At 48.7% G+C, this 18,949-nt stretch overlaps 1 protein-coding gene across 1 annotated transcript in view; it reads right to left on the bottom strand.

Moving 5' to 3' along the window:
- LOC140723130 (uncharacterized) overlaps positions 1–18,949 on the bottom strand; it is a 1,246,679-nt gene that overhangs the window by 1,063,738 nt on the left and 163,992 nt on the right. The window lies entirely within an intron of this gene.

The following is an 18,949-nucleotide window of genomic DNA, read 5'->3' as shown; positions in this document are numbered from 1 at the left end:
GTGACAGTGGTACCCTTGTCATTTTCCCGCCAGTAGAGATCATGTGACAGGTTTTTTTTACAGGTTATAAAAGGAAGACCCCACCCTGTGAGGAGGGGCAGTTCGTGGCTGGATTTGCCATGTTTACTTCATGCCACTGCGTGATTTAATGTGATAACGCAGTTTAGTTGAAAGATGAAGTTTTATCTAATGCCTAAAGTTTAAAAGGTCATTACCAGCAGTTTCTTTACAATACTGTTGGTTAAGAATCAGTGGAGAGTGAAGATTGGAGTTCGGGAGTTAAAGATCGAGGAGAATCAAATTTCGACGATGAAACGGGTTCGACCTTATTTGATCCTTATTCGAAAGGAATTCGTTGACTGTTCTCGTGTTAATCTCTGCGGGATAGCAGAAGATTGAGGACAGTGTGATAAAGGAAAGGTCAGTGCCTTTAAGCCGTTTTGTTTCATAAAATTCTTCGTGGGAAGAGTTCGACTTTGGAAACTGAAGAAAAACGACGGGGAAGAGAATTTAAATCGCCTTAAAAAGTCTCTCCTTTTAAATGGACAGTGAGCATTTTAAACTTTTGGCAATACCATTTTAAAGAACTGTTTTTGCAACATCGCTTTAAGAACTGTTAAGCTGCTGCACAGCAGCTCATTTCCGGTTACTTTAGTGTTTGTTTACTTTTGGGGGGTTTGTTGCCTGAATACGTAACAATGCAAGAATCTGATTTGTTGGATACTATTTTGAATATGAATCTTTTAGTAAGAGGTTCCGTTGGTAGAATTTATAATTTATTTTTAATACATTAATACAAAAAGATAACCTCCCACCTAAGGTTTAGACATGATAGAAATATTCGTTGTTTCAGACGTGATAGAGGGGGAGGGATGAAACGGGGTGGAGTGGCATTACTAGTCAGGGAAAATATCACAGCTGTGCATAGACAGGACAGACCGGAGGGCTTGTCTACAGTGGCCATATGAGTGGAGCTGAGGAACGGGAAAGGTGTGACGACACTAATAGGGGTGTATTATAGACCGCACAATAGTCAGAGAGAATTGGAGGAGCAAATCTATATAAAGATAGTCGACTGATGTAAGAAACAGGAAGTTGTAATAGTAGGGGATTTTAACTTTCCTCATATTGACTGGGACTCCCAAACGGTAAAAGGGCTAGATGGCTTGGAGTTTGTCAAATGTTTTCAGGAAAGTTTTCTAAATCAATATATACAATGTCCTGTGTATGTTACTAAAAAGGGCTTCTTTGCTTTGTTACGAGTAGGAATGTTTCTTTGTCTGTTAAATGTTTCTCTCGCCGTTGTTTCGCTTTAGAATGGCTGATATGGTAATTGTATTTATTTGTTAATCAATGGGGAATGTTATTGTGTTTTGTGAGGCTGGGAACTTGGGGGAGGGGTTGCGCGGGCTTGGGGGTGAAGGGAGTCGGGAGGGAGACGCCGAGGAAGGTGGACGTGCGCTCGGAAGACTACCGGGGAGTCCGAGGTGGAAGACGTGGAAGTCGGAGGCAAGCGACGAGGGGTCGAATGGGTCGCTGGTTGAGCTCCAACGAGTGCACTAACTGACTGAACTTTGATAAGTTGGCGCCTTTTGTTTTTTCTTATATATATATATATATATATATATTGTATTGTCTAATACTCTTTTAATTTTAGTAAACTCTTTAAAGTGTATTTCATAACGGTATTTGTTGTGGGTTTGATACTGTTGGCGGGCGCGAGGCATAAACGCGATTATCACAGCGCCTCCGTGTACGGGAGGTGGGTTGGTGAGTTGCTGGATCTCCTTTTCCCCTAGACATATACCAGCCTTTTGGGTAAGTGTTACATTTGTGGGGTGCTCGCCCCGGATTGGATTGTCAGGGGGCTGTGGAATCGCGCAGGCAGCAGAGCGGAGATGGACAGAGATAAGATTGTTAACTGGTCCGAGTTGGAAGATGAACCGGTGCAGTATGCCTGTGTAGTGAGCGGAGTGGATTTTCGAGTTTCGGGAGACGTGTTAGTGCGGGGGTTAAGTTTGGTAAAAGGTTTTGGGCAGGTAGAATTGGTAGCTAGACGGTTTGGTAAAGAGGTGGAGTCTAGCTGGGTGTTGGTTCGTACGAGTGCTGACGTCAGGACGTTGGAACTGCCGGCGACGGTCAGTGTACCGGGGGAGGAGGGGCTGTGGGGGCTCCACCCCTTCTCCAAGGATGAGGCTGAGGAGACATCGGAGGAGGAGCTAGAGCTAGAGGAAAACCCCAGAGAGGTGGCAGGCACTAGCAAAGGGAGGAGCGAGGAGGGAGTCGTGACTAGGCCCCGCCCCCCACGTAGGGGGGAAGCCTCGGAGCTGGCAGCCGCACTTAACTCCATGGCGGGAGTGGCCGAGAGGCCACGGTTGAAGCTGGGGGTGTTCTCCGGAGCCAAGCCTACTCCGGACGGGGAGGTGGACTATGAGACCTGGATCGAGCATACGTCCTTGATGTTAGAGGAGTGGCCAGGCTCGGAGGAGGAGAAGCGGCAGCGATTGGTGGGAAGTTTGAGGGGTTTAGCAGCCAAAACAGTCCGGGAGTTGAAAGCTGAAAAGTCTGGGGCCTCAGTGGAGGAATGTATAGAAGTTTTGGAGGGAGCGTCTGGGTTGTCAGGGGAACCCTGGCTGCTTTTAGCAGAGTTCCAACGCCTGGAACAATGGAGAGGGGAAAAGCTCTCCGAGTACATATTTAGGATGGCGGGGATGCTCTCGGGGATGTGGCTAGCGTGAGGATGAGTCAGATATTCAGTGGCTCTCTGGAGGATGACAAGGTGGCGTGGACTATCCGGCAGGCTTATAGGAAAGGCCCTCCTCCATCGTACGGGCCACTGATTAGAGAGGTGCGGGAGGAAGAGAGAGCGTTGGGGCGAAAATGGGGCGCGGGCCTACGGGAGCGATCCTCAGCGATACAGGAAGTGGTGGCTGGGTGGAGGAATGACAACCCACCGGGGGGTAGAGAACCCCCTCTGGAGGGGAGCGACACGGGAGGAACCCACTCTCAGGGGCGACCAGTGCAGTGGGTTGGGAGCGGGAGTCGTCCTGGGAGAGGAGGGGCGGCAGGCAGCATGTGCTTTAACTGTGGGAAAGAGGGGCATTTCAGGCGAAACTGTGGGCGGCCGAGGGTGTGCTATAGCTGTGGAGAGGAGGGACACTTTAGGTGGGATTGTGAGAGACAAGGAGTTCCGTGGAGGACAAGCCCCCTGCGACTAAGAAGGGGGAGGTGTCGGGAAACTTGGGAGAGGCTCAGTGAGGGAACGGACTGGAGCCTCTGGAGGAACACGTTCCCAGAGATCAGCCAGGGGACCACCGGGTGCCCACGCCTCTATTCCAGATGGGCTGGTATGACCCCGTGCCAGTGTGGGTCTACGGATAGAGGGAGTTGACGCAAAAGCCGTTCTGGATACGGGATCGCAGGTGACCTTATTGTACCGGTCTTTCTACAACCAATATCTAAAGCATTTGCCCGTAACCCCATTTGACGCCCTACAGATTTGGGGTGTGAGCGAGGGTGACTACCCGTACGATGGGTACCTATCGGTGAGATTGGAGTTCTCGGAGGGCGATGTGGGAGTGTCGGAAGCTATTGAGACGTTGGTGTTGGTGTGTCCTGACCCGGGGGAAACCGGTGGTGCTGCCCTCCTGGTGGGGACTCACTCCCCTGTGGTGCGACGGCTCCTGGGAGCTTGTAAGGAGAAAGGGGGGGAAGACTTTCTGGAGACCCTCCCGGTGCATCCAGTGTTTCGAGCAGTGTTCGAAGAAGGGGTTGCCTCCCTAGGACTGGACCCGGAGTGTAAACGAGGGACGGTGTGGTGTACGCAGGCGAGGCCCAAGGTGATCCGACCCGGGGAGGTAGCACTAGTGATAGGGACCCCCAGATTCCCAGGAGTGCCGACGGGCGAAGCCCTGTTTGTAGACGCCCCGGACGATCTTGAAGGGGAGACACGATTTCCGGCGGGGGCGCTGGTGAGGCCCGAAGTGCAGAGACCAGGGGTGGTACATGCGAGGCGTATAGCTATAAGTGTCAGGAACACCACGGCAAGAGAAATCACCTTTAAGAGGGGAATCCCGCTGGCACATCTGTTCCCGGTGACGGTAATGTCTAGCGCACCGGTGAGGACCCCTAACGGGGAGGGATCGGAGCATCAAAGGGAGCTGACCGCTGAAGTCTTTAACTTCGGGGATTCCCCTGGGTCGCCGGAGTGGAAACATAGGCTAGTGGAGAAGATGCTGAAGATGGAAGCTGTTTTTTTCTCTGGGCGAGTTTGATGTTGGCTGCTCCAAAAGCACTCGCCACACCATCCGGGTGACGGAGGACACCCCGTTCCGAGAGAGATCCCGGCGGCTGGCTCCGGCAGATGTTGAGGACGTGCGGCAGCACTTGTGCAAGTTGAAGGAGGCCGGAATCATAGCTGAGTCCCGAAGTCCTTATGCGTCCCCAATAGTGGTGGCAGGGAAGAAGAATGGGCGAGTGCGCATGTGTGTTGACTACAGGACGTTGAATCGGCGAACTGTCCCTGATCAATACACTGTCCCAAGAGTCGAGGATGCGTTGACCTGCCTGAGCGGTGCGATTTGGTTCAGTGTGCTGGATTTAAGAAGTGGGTATTACCAGATCCCGATGAATGCGGGCGATAAAGAGAAGACCGCTTTTATCTGCCCACTGGGGTTCTTTCAGTTCGAACGAATGCCCCAAGGCATATCAGGAGCCCCAGCCACCTTCCAGAGGCTCATGGAGAGAACTGTGGGGGATATGAATCTGTTAGAGGTGCTAGTGTACCTGGACGATTTGATAGTGTTTGGATCGACTTTGGAGGAACATGAGGAGAGGCTGTTGAAGGTGTTGGGCCGGCTTAATGAAGAAGGGTTGAAGCTTTCCCTGGACAAATGCCAGTTCTGCAAGTCGTCGGTTAGCTACGTTGGTCATATCATTTCGCGAGAGGGAGTGGCTACTGATCCAACCAAGATAGAGACCGTGACCACCTGGCCGAGACCCCAGAAAGTGGGCGCTCTGCGCTCATTTTTGGGGTTCTGTGGGTATTACCGGCGATTTGTGAAAGGATACGCCAAAGTGTGTCACCCGTTGACTCAGCTGTTGTGTGGCTATCCCCCGATGGGAAAGAAAAGGACGGGGGACCAGAGGCAGGACGTTGGAGGATACTGGAACCCGGCGGAACCTTTTGGCTCGAGATGGGATGATCAATGTGAAGAGGCGTTCCGATCTTTGAAAAGGGCACTGACCCAGGCCCCGGTGTTGGCTTTTGCCGATCCCCAGAAGCCATATGTGCTGCACACGGATGCCAGTCGAGAGAGTCTCGGGGCTGTTCTGTACCAGGAGCATGGCAAAGCATTGAGGCCGGTAGCCTTTGTCAGCCGAAGCTTGTCGCCATCGGAGAGAAACTATCCCACTCACAAATTGGAGTTCCTGGCGCTGAAGTGGGCGGTGGTGGACAAGTTGGGCGATTACCTGTACGGAGCCAAGTTTGAGGTGCGAACGGATAACAATCCGCTCACTTATATTTTGACTTCGGCAAAGCTGGATGCCACAGGACATCGTTGGCTGGCGGCCTTGTCGGTATATGATTTCAGCCTGAGGTACCGGCCCGGAAGCAAGAATGTCGATGCGGATGCTTTGTCTCGTCGGGAGCCGGGGGAACAGGAGAGGGATGAGGAGTCGGAGAGTGTCCCTGCCCCTGGAGTGAAGGCGATGTGCCAGTTTGCTATCACCGTGAAGGCCGAGGGAAGAGGGAGGCTGGAACGAGCCGTGGACCATTTGGGGGGTTTTGACGACGCCATACCCCTAGCTTACTGTGACCTGACCGCACTACGGACTAAACAGTTGCCGGAACTGAGTCCGGGGGAAGTGGCAGCTGCTCAGCAAAATGACCCGGGCATTGGCACAGTGTGGAGAGTGGTCGAGAGGGGGAATGGGGCGTTGGCTGAGAAGGAGAAACACCCATTCGTGCCCCTGTTGTTGAAGGAGTGGTCTCGGTTGAAGTTAAAGAACAAAATCTTGTACCGGGTAACGGCGCCTCCGGACCAACCCCACTGTTGGCAACTGGTCCTGCCGGAGGAGTATCGGCAGGCGGTACTCCAGGCCCTACATGATGATTCTGGACACTTGGGGGTGGAAAAAACCTATGGATTACTCAAAGACCGGTTCTACTGGCCCCGGATGAGGGGGGAAGTCGAAGAATACTGTAGGGGCTGCAGTCGTTTCATCCGGAGGAAGACCCTGCCCCGCGTTGGCGGCTCCACTGTCGCACTTGCAGAGTGCGGGACCTCTGGACCTGGTGTGTATGGATTTCCTGTTGATTGAGCCTGACACCAGCAACACCGCGAATGTCTTAGTCATCACCGATCATTACACTCGCTATGCTCAGGCATTTCCCACTAAGGATCAGAAGGCGACGACAGTGGCAAAGGTGTTATGGCAGAAGTATTTTGTTCATTACGGCCTTCCCAGGCGAATCCATATCGATCAGGGGCGGGACTTTGACAGCCGCCTTATCCATGAATTACTGACTATGCTTGGGGTTGAGAAATCCAGGACTACCCCGTATCACCCACAGGGAGATCCGCAGCCAGAGAGGTTCAACCGGACCCTGTTGGATATGCTCGGGACGCTGGAGATTGGGCAGAAAAGCAGGTGGAGTCGTCATATTGGACAATTGGTTCACTGTTACAATTGTACTCGCAATGATGCTACAGGATATTTGCCCTATTATCTGATGTTCGGGCGGGAAGCGAGGTTGCCCATTGACTTGTGTTTTGGGGGTGAAGTGGGTGAATTACCCAGGAAGTCCCATCTAAAGTATGTGTCCGACATGAAGAGGGAGTTACAGCGGGCGTACGAGTTGCCCGAGGCGGCGGCTACCAAACAGAATCAGAGGAATAAGATGCGGTATGATCGAAAGGTGAAGTTTGTTCAATTATTGCCGGGCGACCGTGTCCTTTTACGGAATTTGGGACTCCCTGGTAAGCACAAGTTGGCAGACCGATGGGCGGCCAGCCCCTATGTAATAGAGAGCCAGATGCCGAACCTGCCAGTTTACCGGGTGAAACCTGAGGATGGTAAAGGGATATCAAGGTACTCCATCGGAATCATCTGCTGCCCCTGGGTCAAGCAGTGCAGGTGGATATGGAGCCAGAGTGAGAGGTTACGCCCAGTACAAGGACTCTGCGAGGGCACAGAGAAAGGGAAGAGACCACTGCTGAAGAGCGGGGACGGGTACCTCGCCCGGAAATGGCTACTGATTCGGAAGAGGACGACTCAGATGAGTGGCCCCTGTTCCCATTCGCTGGTGCTCCAGTACCCGGAGAGGAGGCTCCTGGCCCTTCCCATACTGAATTGGGTGAGAGGAGGGAAGGTCTTGAGGGCCAGATGGAGAGGCAGCCAACAGTGGTGGGAGAGAGGGTGGAGCCTGAGCGTGAGCCGGAGAGATCTCAGGTGAGGGAGGACCCCCGTGAGGAAGTGGGTGAGGGTCTGTCAGGAAGACCTGGGGTGTCCGAGACAGTGCGTTCGCAGGTGGAGAGGGAGCCCAGGGGGGCAGAAGGGGTATGGAGATCTCAGAGGATTAGGCGCCCCCCAGAGCGGTTGACATATGTGGTACCCGGAGAACCGAATGTGATTTCTACTGCTCTGGGTAGTTATGCCACTGCTTTCTGCACCTGGGTTGGGTTTTGGGTGTTGCAAGAAGCTTTGGGGAACTCTAGTAATGCCATGAGGGCATGACATTTGCTGGTGGGGAGAGAATGTACAATGTCCTGGGTATGTTACTAAAAAGGGCTTCTTTGGTTTGTTACGAGTAGGAATGCTTCTTTGTCTGTTAAAAGTTTCTCTTGCCGTTGTTTCGCTTTTGAATGGCTGATATGGTAATTGTATTCATTTGTTAATCAATGGGGAATGTTATTGTGTTTTGTGAGGCTGGGAACTTGGGGGAGGGGTTGCGCGGGCTTGGAGAGTCCGGAGGGAGACTCCGAGGAAGGAGGACGTGCGCTCGGGAGACCACCGGGGAGTCCGAAGTGGGAGTTTCGGGAGGACGACCACCGAGGAGTCGAATCGTTCGCTGGATGAGCTCCACCGATGTGCACTAAACTGACTGAACTTTGATAAGTTGACGCCTTTTGTTTTTTTTTCTTGTATATATATAAATATTGTATTGCCTAATACTCTTTTAATTTTAGTATACTCTTTAAAGTGTATTTCATACCGGTATTTGTTGTGAGTTTGATACTGCCGGCGGGGGCGCGAGGCATAAACTCGATTCTCACAGCACCTGCGTGTACGGGAGGCGGGGTTGGGGTGTGGCTGGATCTCGTTTTCCCCTAGACATATACCAGCCTGTTGGGTAAGTGTTACACTTGGCTTTTCAGAAGGCGTTTGATAAGGTGCCACACATTAGGCTGCTCACAAAGATAAAATCCTATAGCGTTACAGGAAAGATACTGACATGGATAGCGGATTGGCTGACAGGTAAGAGGTTGCCAGTGACTGGTGGTATTCCTCAGGGACTGGTGGTATTGGGACAGCATTTTTACATTGTTTATCAATATTTTAGATAATCGAATTGAAAGGTTTGTTGCAAAGCTTGCGGATGATGTGAAGATTGTTGAAGGGGTCGGTAGCGCTGAGGAAACAGTGTGTTTGCAGCAGGACTTGGAGACGTTGGAACAATAGGCAAAAATTGTGGCCGGTGGAATACAGTGCTGGAAAATGTATGATAATGCATTTTGGTAAAAGGAACAATAATGCGGACTATTATCTAAATGGAACAAGGTTCAAACATTAGGGGTGCAGAAGGACTTAGGACAGATAATTGCCGTCTTCTCTTTGTCGGCCTCACTCATCGGGATCTGGCAACATCCACTCCTCAGATCCAGCACATTAAACCACTTCGCACCACTCAGACAGACCAGTGTTGTGTCCCTGATTCCTACAGCAGAGCTAGAAGTATATTCAGTAGTGAACTAGGGATTTCGGCTCATCAATCGCCTTCTCCAATTCAGCGTTTGGTCTGTTGCCTTGGTGATTCAAATGCTCATAGAGATGGTCTTTAAATACCATCTTTAAATACCTCTTTAATTACCATCCCCTCAGGCATTATGTTCCAGATGGTAACCTTCAGAGGCAATTATTCCTCAGATCCCCTCGAAACCTCACACTCTTCTTCTTAAAACACTCCTTGTTATTCAGACCTCTGTCTGGAATCACAGGGTACCAATGAACATAAGGTGTGGTTCCTTCCAAATGGCCCCTGCCCACTTGAATTTGCCCCATTTGCCTGAATTTGAACCATAACCCTCTGAGCAGGTACTATCCATTAGCCTGTAAAAATATCCTTTAAACCCTCTAGCTTAACCCAACCCTACCACTTTCTATAGTCGCTCCTCCAACATCCCCATCATTGTCTGTGGATAAAATGTCCCCTTTTAGTCTTTCTCCTCTTACGCAAAATCTATGCCCTTGAGTTTTACAACCGCCCCCTCGTGCTTGAAAAGGCGGTCTCCATTTACACTACAGATGAACCTCATATTCTTTATCTTCTTTAAGATCACCGCTCAACATTGGATGCTCCAGGAGAACATTGCTCCCACCAATGCGGTCTCTCCTTGTACCTCAGTCCATACCACACATTCTGGTAAATCTCCAGAGCAATTAAATATCTTCTGTCGTGTGACACCAGAAGGATACACTACTCAAGCTTTTCAAACAATTAATGTTTTAAGAAGTCCTTCCAAGAGTTCTGTTCAGTACTTTCCTAATAACGACAGGTATCCCACTGGATGCCTTCATTCTATTTACCCGTCTCAACACCTTTACGTACCGCTGTACCTCTGCGTCAATGCTACGCCCTCTGCAGGAAATTCAGAAGGCGCAGGATAGATACATCTCGAAGAAGAAGTATTTTAAAGGGAGGATGAGGCAAAACAAAAGAAGGGGCATAGAATATAGCAACTATTTGTCATGGTTCCAGTTGGCCGTTCCCCTTTAACACTTCTTTCTCCCTGATTTTGCCCCAATTTCAGTCATTTACTGCTAGTTTACCCAATAATCGTACACCTGGCTTTCATCAGAGACTTGGATATAAGTACGAGGACGACATTATCACAGGTTGCCAGTTTGTTGGTCCATTCTCGTGTGATACCTCGTACCCTGTTCCGATTAGAACCGTTAGTTCTAAGTTCCGCTCTAGTTTCTACATAGTCCCTGTAAATCCCGTCTCGTTGTGAAGATTCCTCCGGTTTCCTATTCTCCGTTCAGGTTTTCGCCAGCTTCCCCAAATGAGTCGACGTGCCAGTATCCCGCACGTGGGTTCTCCTCCGTCGCCCCCTTGCAACATGGAGTTAACTCACTGGTTCTTCACTCGAGATTCAGTATTCAGTATCTCGCAGCCCTGCCATTTCTGTCTGGCCGATGCATTAGTATTTGCTCCGATTAGGATTTACGGATAAGGATGTGGAGATTCCGAGTTCAGGTTATATTTAGAGTCAATATGTGGGACGTCAGAGGTCATACTAGTGTTTTGGAACATGGTTGTGGTGGGATGTAGGTCAGGGCAGGGTTTAGGTTCACGTATGTTGGGTATTAGACGTCAGATTATATGAGAGTTTCGGTTTAGTGATGTGGGGTGTATGAGGACAGTGATGTGGAGATTTAGGGGTGAGATTATGGCTTCGGTTCAGGGATGTGTAGAGGCAGATATTAGCGATTAGTGACCCGGCTGTGGTGGTTTAGAAGTCTGGTTAGCGTTTTGGGACAGGAAAGTGGGGTGCGGAAAGTCAGTCTAACCTTAAGGGACGATGAGGAGGGGGTTTAGTGTTCGGGTAAGAATTTTTGTAAAGGGATAAAAGGAAATTAACGTACATATGAGGGCAAGGTGCAGGGATGTAATGTTGTGAAGGGGCACATTCACGTTTGGGGACAGGGATATGCGGGGACGTAGATGGCGGGTTAGGGTTTAAGGACAGGGATTTGGAGAGGCAAAGTTCAAATTATGTTTTAAGATCAGGGAAGTGGGTGTCAGTGATAAGATTAGATTAGTTTTGGGGTCAGACATGTGGGGTGTTAGATATCAGATTACATTAGGGTATAAGGACAGTGATGAGGGGTTTTAGACATCAGATTAGGTTTAGGGACAGACAGGTGGGTTGTTCGATACCAGATTACATTAGGGCTTAGGGAGAGTGATGAGAGCTTCTAGAGATCAGATGAGGTTTAGGGACAGAGATGTGGGGTGTTAGAGATCAGATTACATTAGGGCTGAGGGAGAGTGATGAGAGTTTTTAGAGATCAGATGAGGTTTATGGGCAGAGATATGGGGTGATTGAGATCATATTACATTAGGGTTTAGGGAGAGTGATGTGAGATTTTAGAGATCAGATGAGGTTTATGGGCAGAGATGTGGGGTGATTGAGATCATATTACATTAGGGTTTAGGGAGAGTGATGTGAGATTTTAGAGATCAGATGAGGTTTAGGGACAGAGATGTGGGGTGTTAGAGATTAGATTACATTAGGATTCAGCAGCTGTGATGTAGGGTGTTAGATATCAGAATAGATATAATTACAAGGATATGGGAATTTAACGTAGGATTGAGTGGCAATGATGCGATGTTGTGAGAGGCCAGATTTAGGCCTGGGGACAGGGGTCTGGGTGTAAGAAATTAGCTTGGGTTTAGAGACAGGTATGTTGGTGAGTTACAGCAGTTTATGTTTCGGGACAAGCATGGTCGTGAGTTAGAGATCATTTGGGCTTACTGGAAAGCATATGGGTGAGTTAGAGTTCAGGTACAAGCAGGTGGGTCACTTAGAGATCAGCTTGGGTTTGATGGGAGGCATGTGGATCAGTTAGAGACCGGATTAGGTCAATGAAGACGAAGCTTAGGAAGGTTAATGGCGCCTGACGGCGACTCGTTTGCTTACGTCTTCGGAAACAGCTCTACTTCCATCTTTAATATTTCTATTTTTCCCTTTCAGGGTTCTTTTGAAAACCCTTACCTGGCGGTACAAGCCGACTACAGATCTTTGCAGGAATGGGGCCCAGTCTTGGGCTTCCATAACTGCCCGTTGTTCGGCACTCCAAAGGCTCGACCTAAGAGTCCGGCTCGAATTCGGAAGCCTGGGATCTCTGGGCTCTGGAGACGGGCGGATTGAGGGTCGGTGTCACGACGAGAGACCCGCGTGTCGTTGGGGGTGTCGAATGTGGTTGAGGGACCTGGCATTCAGGTTATGATTTCCGGAGACGGATGCGGGTTGTTGGAGGTCAGATTATGATTTCGGGAGACTGATGTGGAGAGTTGGATATCAGATTAGAGATTGGGGACTGAAAATGTGTTGACTGAATTGTCTACGTTTTAACTTTTTCCACAGATGATGACTGCACTGCTGAGTTCCTCCAGCATTTTGAACGCTGTCTATCCAACCCCTCTGGTGATTTTAGTCGTTTTGGCTTGTTTTCCTCTCATTCTACTAAGCTCGATGCCTGTCCAATCCTTCTCGATGACACAGGTCAGGTTGTCCTGGCAACGTTCTCGTAAATCTTTTCTGCATTCTCATCAGTCTTTCTCTCTCTCTCTCTCTCTCTCTCTCCTCTCTCTCTCTCTCTCTCTCTCTCCTCTCTCTCTCTCTCTCTCTCTCTCTCTCTCTCTCTCTCTCTCTCTCTCTCTCTCTCTCTCTCTCTCTCTCTCTCTCTCACACACACACACACACACACACAATCTTTCGCGTCCTCCAAATCTCCCCCTCCCCTCCCCTCAATCATGCACCTCACTCAGCCAATCTCTCCCGTCACTCGCTCGCAAGCACTTTCCTATCTCCTCCATCATGTCGTGGTCCACACCACTGTTGCTTCCAATGTCCCAGTCAATCGGACAGCCTCCCGGGAATAATAACTTGGAGACTAGATGGGTGAATGAGAAGATCTGGGGCCCGGTCTGGATAGAATGAAGGTTGCGCTCAGGGCGCGTATTTATTAATGAACTGAAACACCGCGGTGATCGGGTATTTCACCGCGCTGATTACCTGCTCCCTGAATTTTGACTGAGTCACCGCGTAAATAAATGTGTTCGTGCATAAGCTGAAATTCCTCAGCACAACCCCGAAGCGGTGAAATATCCATTCGGAATCATTGAAATTGAAACCATTTCCTTTGACTTGATAATATATGAAATTTACAACGTTTGTCATCCACAGGAAGATGAAGTTGCAGGATAGGGTGAAAAGTAAAACCACAGACCTCCTCCTGCTCTCCATCTCCGGGTCACTGCGGTTCTCCCCCTTGCTCTGACCCTTCAGCCCCTTACGGACCTGACTGGCCACTAGAATGTGCCTGACTGTCAGAGCGTTGAACAGCAGGATCCCAACGAAAGGGAGGAACGGAGTTAAAACAGTATCCAGCCAAGCTTGTCCTACCCACCCGGGGTCAGTGGTAATATTATCCATGAGTTGACAGAACCATGGTATATTGTCGATGATCACTTTGGGTTCCCAGAGGAAGTAGCGGGGAACGTTCATAAAACAGGACAGTATGCCGGTTGTTGTTAGAACCATAGCCGCAGTTTTCCCGGTGCAATATTTTGTTTTAAGTTTCTGGCAGCAAATGGCGACAAACCGATCAAAGGTGAAAGCGACGGTGAACCAGACAGACCAGTATGTGACGACGAACCTCAGTACCTCGATAACACTGCACACCGGAGTAATGTTCATGTAACTCGACAGAAGGTAATATTTTTTCATTCGAAACAAAATGACCTCGAAGACAATAGTCAGCAGATCAGCCGCTGCCATGGCCACCAGGTAGCGAGTGGTGCAGGTAGAGAGGCCGCACTTTCCCCGAGACAGGATCACAATCGTCACTAGATTCACTATATATATAAAGAGAGATAGATAGATAGATAGATAGACAGGGAGAGGGAGAGAGGGAGAGAGAGAGAGAGGGTGGGGGGAGGGAAGAGAGGCATTACTGAACACATTCTCCTGGAATTAACACGTGATCGGGTTTCAGCTAAAATATCAAGAGTGTGAGAATGCGTAAACGGCTGCTAAGCTAACATCTCAGATTCAGATTCAGATTCAGTTTATCGTCATTTAGAAACCACAAATGCAATGCAGTTAAAAAATGAGACAACGTTCCTCCAGAATGATATCACAAAAACACAGGACAAAGCAGACTACAACAGAAAATCCACATAACGTTTGGCAATCCCCAATCCAGAATCCGGAGAGGCTGCTGCGTATTAATATCGCGCTCCCGTCTTAGCGCGTTTCCCGGAAAGGAGCTCCAAATCCACCAGACAAAAACAAGACCAAAAACTAAAGTTGCAAGACCTGCACAAAACCACATATTTATAACAGTGCAATCTATAGCATAATTGATTTTTTTAAAAACAGACAATGGGCACAGTAAAAGTAGTCCAAAAATGTTAAAGAACTGTAAGTTCAAAATAAATCACCACACAGTTTTCACAAGTCCCCCAGGGTCCCGACAGACTCGCCATCTCGCCGACGGCAGAAGGGAATACCCCCGCAATGGATTCCACCGCGCCGCCCGACTCACCCTCGCAGACGCAGCACACAGTGAAAGCTCCGTCGAACCCAGCCTCGCAGACACAGCACACAGTGAAAGCTCCGTCGAACCCAGCCTCGCAGACACAGCAAAGACTGAAAGCGACGTGATAGCGGCGGAATTCTAGTACGTCGACCTCCTAGCCGACGACCATCCCCTCCGGCACAGCTCCGAGCACCATCCTCTGCCGAGCCTATTAAGACGCCCCCGCCAACGGCCATCGGCAACGCGACCCCGAGGACTGGGGGTCTGTTCTTCCCAGCAAAGTCCCGGACCTCACAGCAGCAGCAGCAGCAACGAAGAAGGTCTTCCTGGAGATTTTCCGATGTTCCTCCGTGTTCCCACGTCCGTTTTCAATCGGCTATGATTGCGCACGGCACCCCTCTTCACAAATAACAGATATTCAGCTCCGGAGTGGCCGCTGCAAGCTGCGTCGCGCTGCCATCTTAGAATCATTACGCCATTTGACACGGGTCACACTGCCTCTGCCCTCCATTCTTCACTGTGCAAATAAGAGGACGTGTTGCTAATCGTCAGTTCTGAGAATGAACTGCATGAACGATCTGCGGTGATGGTGTCGGTTTCTCTGATTTAGCTGTGACTGAGCATGCCACGAGAAACTCGGCCTCTGGTGGGGCGCGGTGGGGGGGGGGGGGCGGGGTCTGTAATGAAGCAAAGCACACAAAGCACTGGAGGCACCCGGCGGCTCAAGAAACATTTATGGTATTGGACATTCACTGAAAGTTGCTGGGTGACACCCTTCCTCAGGACGAAGCGATGTGCCATTTCACCACGGGTCTCAGAGGGAAGCTGGGTCTACGTAGTAAAACAGAAGCTGGGAGCCTCAGTTAGTCGATTTATTCTACAGCACAGTGCAATTCGGTAAAACACTTCAGCATATCCGTGGACACGGGTTCAGGTGCTCAGACCCAAGTATTCACCAAAAGGCAGTAAGATCCGAATCCAGAGAGGTGTCATTAAAGACACCAACGAAGATCGGGTCGATCCCTCGTGGCAGAGGAGAGACAGACGTTTTGTTCCGTTTGTCATTAAATATGCAACATCAGCAAATCGAATTGACAGGATCGATATCTCTGACGGATAATTGTATAATGATCATCATAGTGGGGTGTGTCAGGAATGGACAGGAGGAGGAGTATAGGAAACTGATACCGGACTTTGTGATATGGTGCAACTCAAACTACGTGCGTCTCAATGTCACCAAGACCAAGGAGATGGTGGTGGACTTTAGGAGATCTAGGCCTCATATGGAGCCAGTGATCATTAATGGAGAATGTGTGGAGCAGGTTAAGACCTACAAGTATCTGGGAGTACAGTTGGACGAGAAGCTAGACTGGACTGCCAACACAGATGCCTTGTGCAGGAAGGCACAGAGTCGACTGTACTTCCTTAGAAGGTTGGCGTCATTCAATGTCTGCAGTGAGATGCTGAAGATGTTCTATAGGTCAGTTGTTGAGAGCGCCCTCTTCTTTGTGGTGGCGTGTTGGGGAGGAAGCATTAAGAAGAAGGACGCCTCACGTCTTAATAAGCTGATAAGGAAGGCGGGCTCTGTCGTGGGCAAAGTACTGGAGAGTTTAACATCGGTAGCTGAGCGAAGGGCGCTGAGTAGGCTACGGTCAATTATGGAAAACCCTGAACATCCTCTACATAGCACCATCCAGAGACAGAGAAGCAGTTTCAGCGACAGGTTACTGTCGATGCAATGCTCCTCAGACAGGATGAAGAGGTCAATACTCCCCAATGCCATTAGGCTTTACAATTCAACTGCCAGGACTTAAGAACTTTTTAAAAGCTATTATTAATGCTTTTTGAGTTAGTGATTTAGATGCATATCATATTATTACTGAGTTAAGTATTGTATGTAATGAGTTTTTGCTACAACAAGTGTATGGGACATTGGAAAAAATGTTGAATTTCCCCATGGGGATGAATAAAGTATCTATCTATCTATCTATCTATCTATCTATCTATCTATCAAGTTGGAAGATTGTAAATTGAACATAAACACGTTCACAGCGGTTAACACACAGAAATAGCAAACATGAATTGCTCTGCTCACTCACCAGGAACTCCAATGACGGCAATGAACACGTACAATATTTTCTGCACACTCTCGTACCTATCCAACATTGCAGACATTTTCTCTGTCCCCTGTGCTGCAGGCTCTCGGAATGAAATGTCAAAGCAGCACATGCCTGTGTTTTAATACCATTTAGTGACTCCCAAGGGACAGGCTTCAACAGATTTAGAAACAAAGATTTTCAATTTATTTCCAAACCAATTACATCAGACATGTGTAATCCCCAAAATGACAGATTGTGATCAATTTAGTGTATTAATTGTGAAACTGCAAACAGTGGATAATGTGATGGTACTACGGGATGTAAATTGGGAGTGTCATTCATTCAGCAAAGAGAGCTTAGTTTAAAACATCATCAGACCCAGACTATCACCTCTTCTTTGTGTCGGTGTGAATTTCGTCCGTCAGTTGAGGGATTGGTATAGCAGATGCACTGAGACTAAAACGGCCGTTCCACTCTGATTCTACACCAATTCCTATCGCATCTGAATGCAACCTTAAACACGAGAAAATCTGCAGAAGCTGCATATCAAATCAAAACGCACATTTCAATACCACTTCCTATTCCCACGTCAGTCCACGGCCTCCACTGGCGATGAGACACACTCAGGTTGAAGGAGCAATTTATATTCCGTCTGGGTGGGATTCCTGTTTATCATTAACCTTCTTCAGGTTAGCAGAGGTATACCAAATTTTTGCGCTGGATCAAACACATATCTATGTTCATCACCATTGCAATAAACGTTTGCTCTGAGAAAAGGAACGTCACTTCCCTCTGTTTGTCTACATGGAACAGAGAAACGTACATCACAGGAATAGACATTTCGACCCACAGTTTCTGTGCCAACTATGACTTCACAATAAATGGATTCTAACTACCTCTACATGACCGGTCTCCCTACTGTTATTAGTGATGAACAGACCTGATGGACAATGGGGTAAAGAGTTAACCATCCCCCCCCCCCCCCCGAGAAACACGAACTATTACTGTTGCTATGCTGACCATGATAAAGAGACGAAAAACAGGCAAGAACATCTGCGACACATAAGAGAGAGGGGGAAATTGCTGATTAACTGTGTTGTGATTCTTTTTTTGAATTATTTACTGTTTCGCTGCAAGGACAATAGTTTGCTCATGAACATTCCTCAGTGGACTGAAGGAGTGGCCTGATTTGATGGACATAGTCATTCAGGATTGATTGATAGCTGAGACCCCGTTAGTAGGGATAAAAGACAGGTCTGGAGAGACACCCTCCAGACACGCCAGTGGACACTGATTGAGTGTTGGAACCCACAAGAAAGGTGGGGGCTTCGAAGACAGAACCAGGAGGTCGGTCAGTAAGGCTATCTGTGTAAACGCAGGGCCGGTGGGGGCTTGTGTGCGTTTCCACTCGTGCCAGAGTGACGAGTCCACCACAGACGAACGGTCTAGCAGAAGACCAGAGGGGTCATAACTGAATGACCACAACGATACGACGGATTAAGAAAGCAAAGGAAGGTTTGGTTGCAGTAGCTGTTACATCTCGCTCTCTCTCTCTCGCTCTCTTTCTCTCTCTCTCTCTCTCTCTCTCTCTCTCTCTCTCTCTCTCTCTCTCTCTCTCTCTCCAACGATAACAACTCAAGAACCATAACTACATCAGCACTCATGAACTGAACTGAACTTTATATTCTATGACAATTTATTTACCCCTAGACGTCGATAGTGCTTGTTTATTATTGCTTATTATTATTATTTCTACACTTTTAGGTTTATTACTGTTAACTTGTTTTATATGTATATTTGCATTATTGATATGGTTTTGCTTATTTTTATTAATAAACACCTTTAGTTTGGTACCGCCAGACTCCAACGGATTCTTGTTTCGCTGCTGGTCAGACACCCAGTTACGGGGTACGTAACATTATATTGCCTGCCTGTCCGTCTGTCAGTATTTAATCGCCTACTATTACCAATATCCTTCCAATGATAAACTCTTGATGTAATTTGTACCGAGAGGATGACTGAGAAAATGTGTGTTTGTGGTGATGAATAAAAGCTATCACACCAACCTCACCTGGACCCACACCAAATTACTCAGTGGCTTGCAAATACAACAGTCTAAGCTGGGGAATGAGAATGTATTAATAATAACACATCCTAAGATCCATGGAACACGACGGAGATCTGGAGAGGCGGAGAAGAAAGTTCAGTTATCGATGCGTGTACATCTGTGGGTGTGTATCTATGTGCTTATACCTTTAACCATATATAACAATCACAGCACGGAAACAGGCCAT

The sequence above is a fragment of the Hemitrygon akajei genome, unplaced genomic scaffold (assembly GCF_048418815.1).
Source record: "Hemitrygon akajei unplaced genomic scaffold, sHemAka1.3 Scf000101, whole genome shotgun sequence".
Taxonomy (NCBI): domain Eukaryota; kingdom Metazoa; phylum Chordata; class Chondrichthyes; order Myliobatiformes; family Dasyatidae; genus Hemitrygon; species Hemitrygon akajei.
The sequence above is the reverse complement of the archived record's forward strand: the minus strand, read 5'-3'. Positions and strand labels throughout refer to the sequence as shown.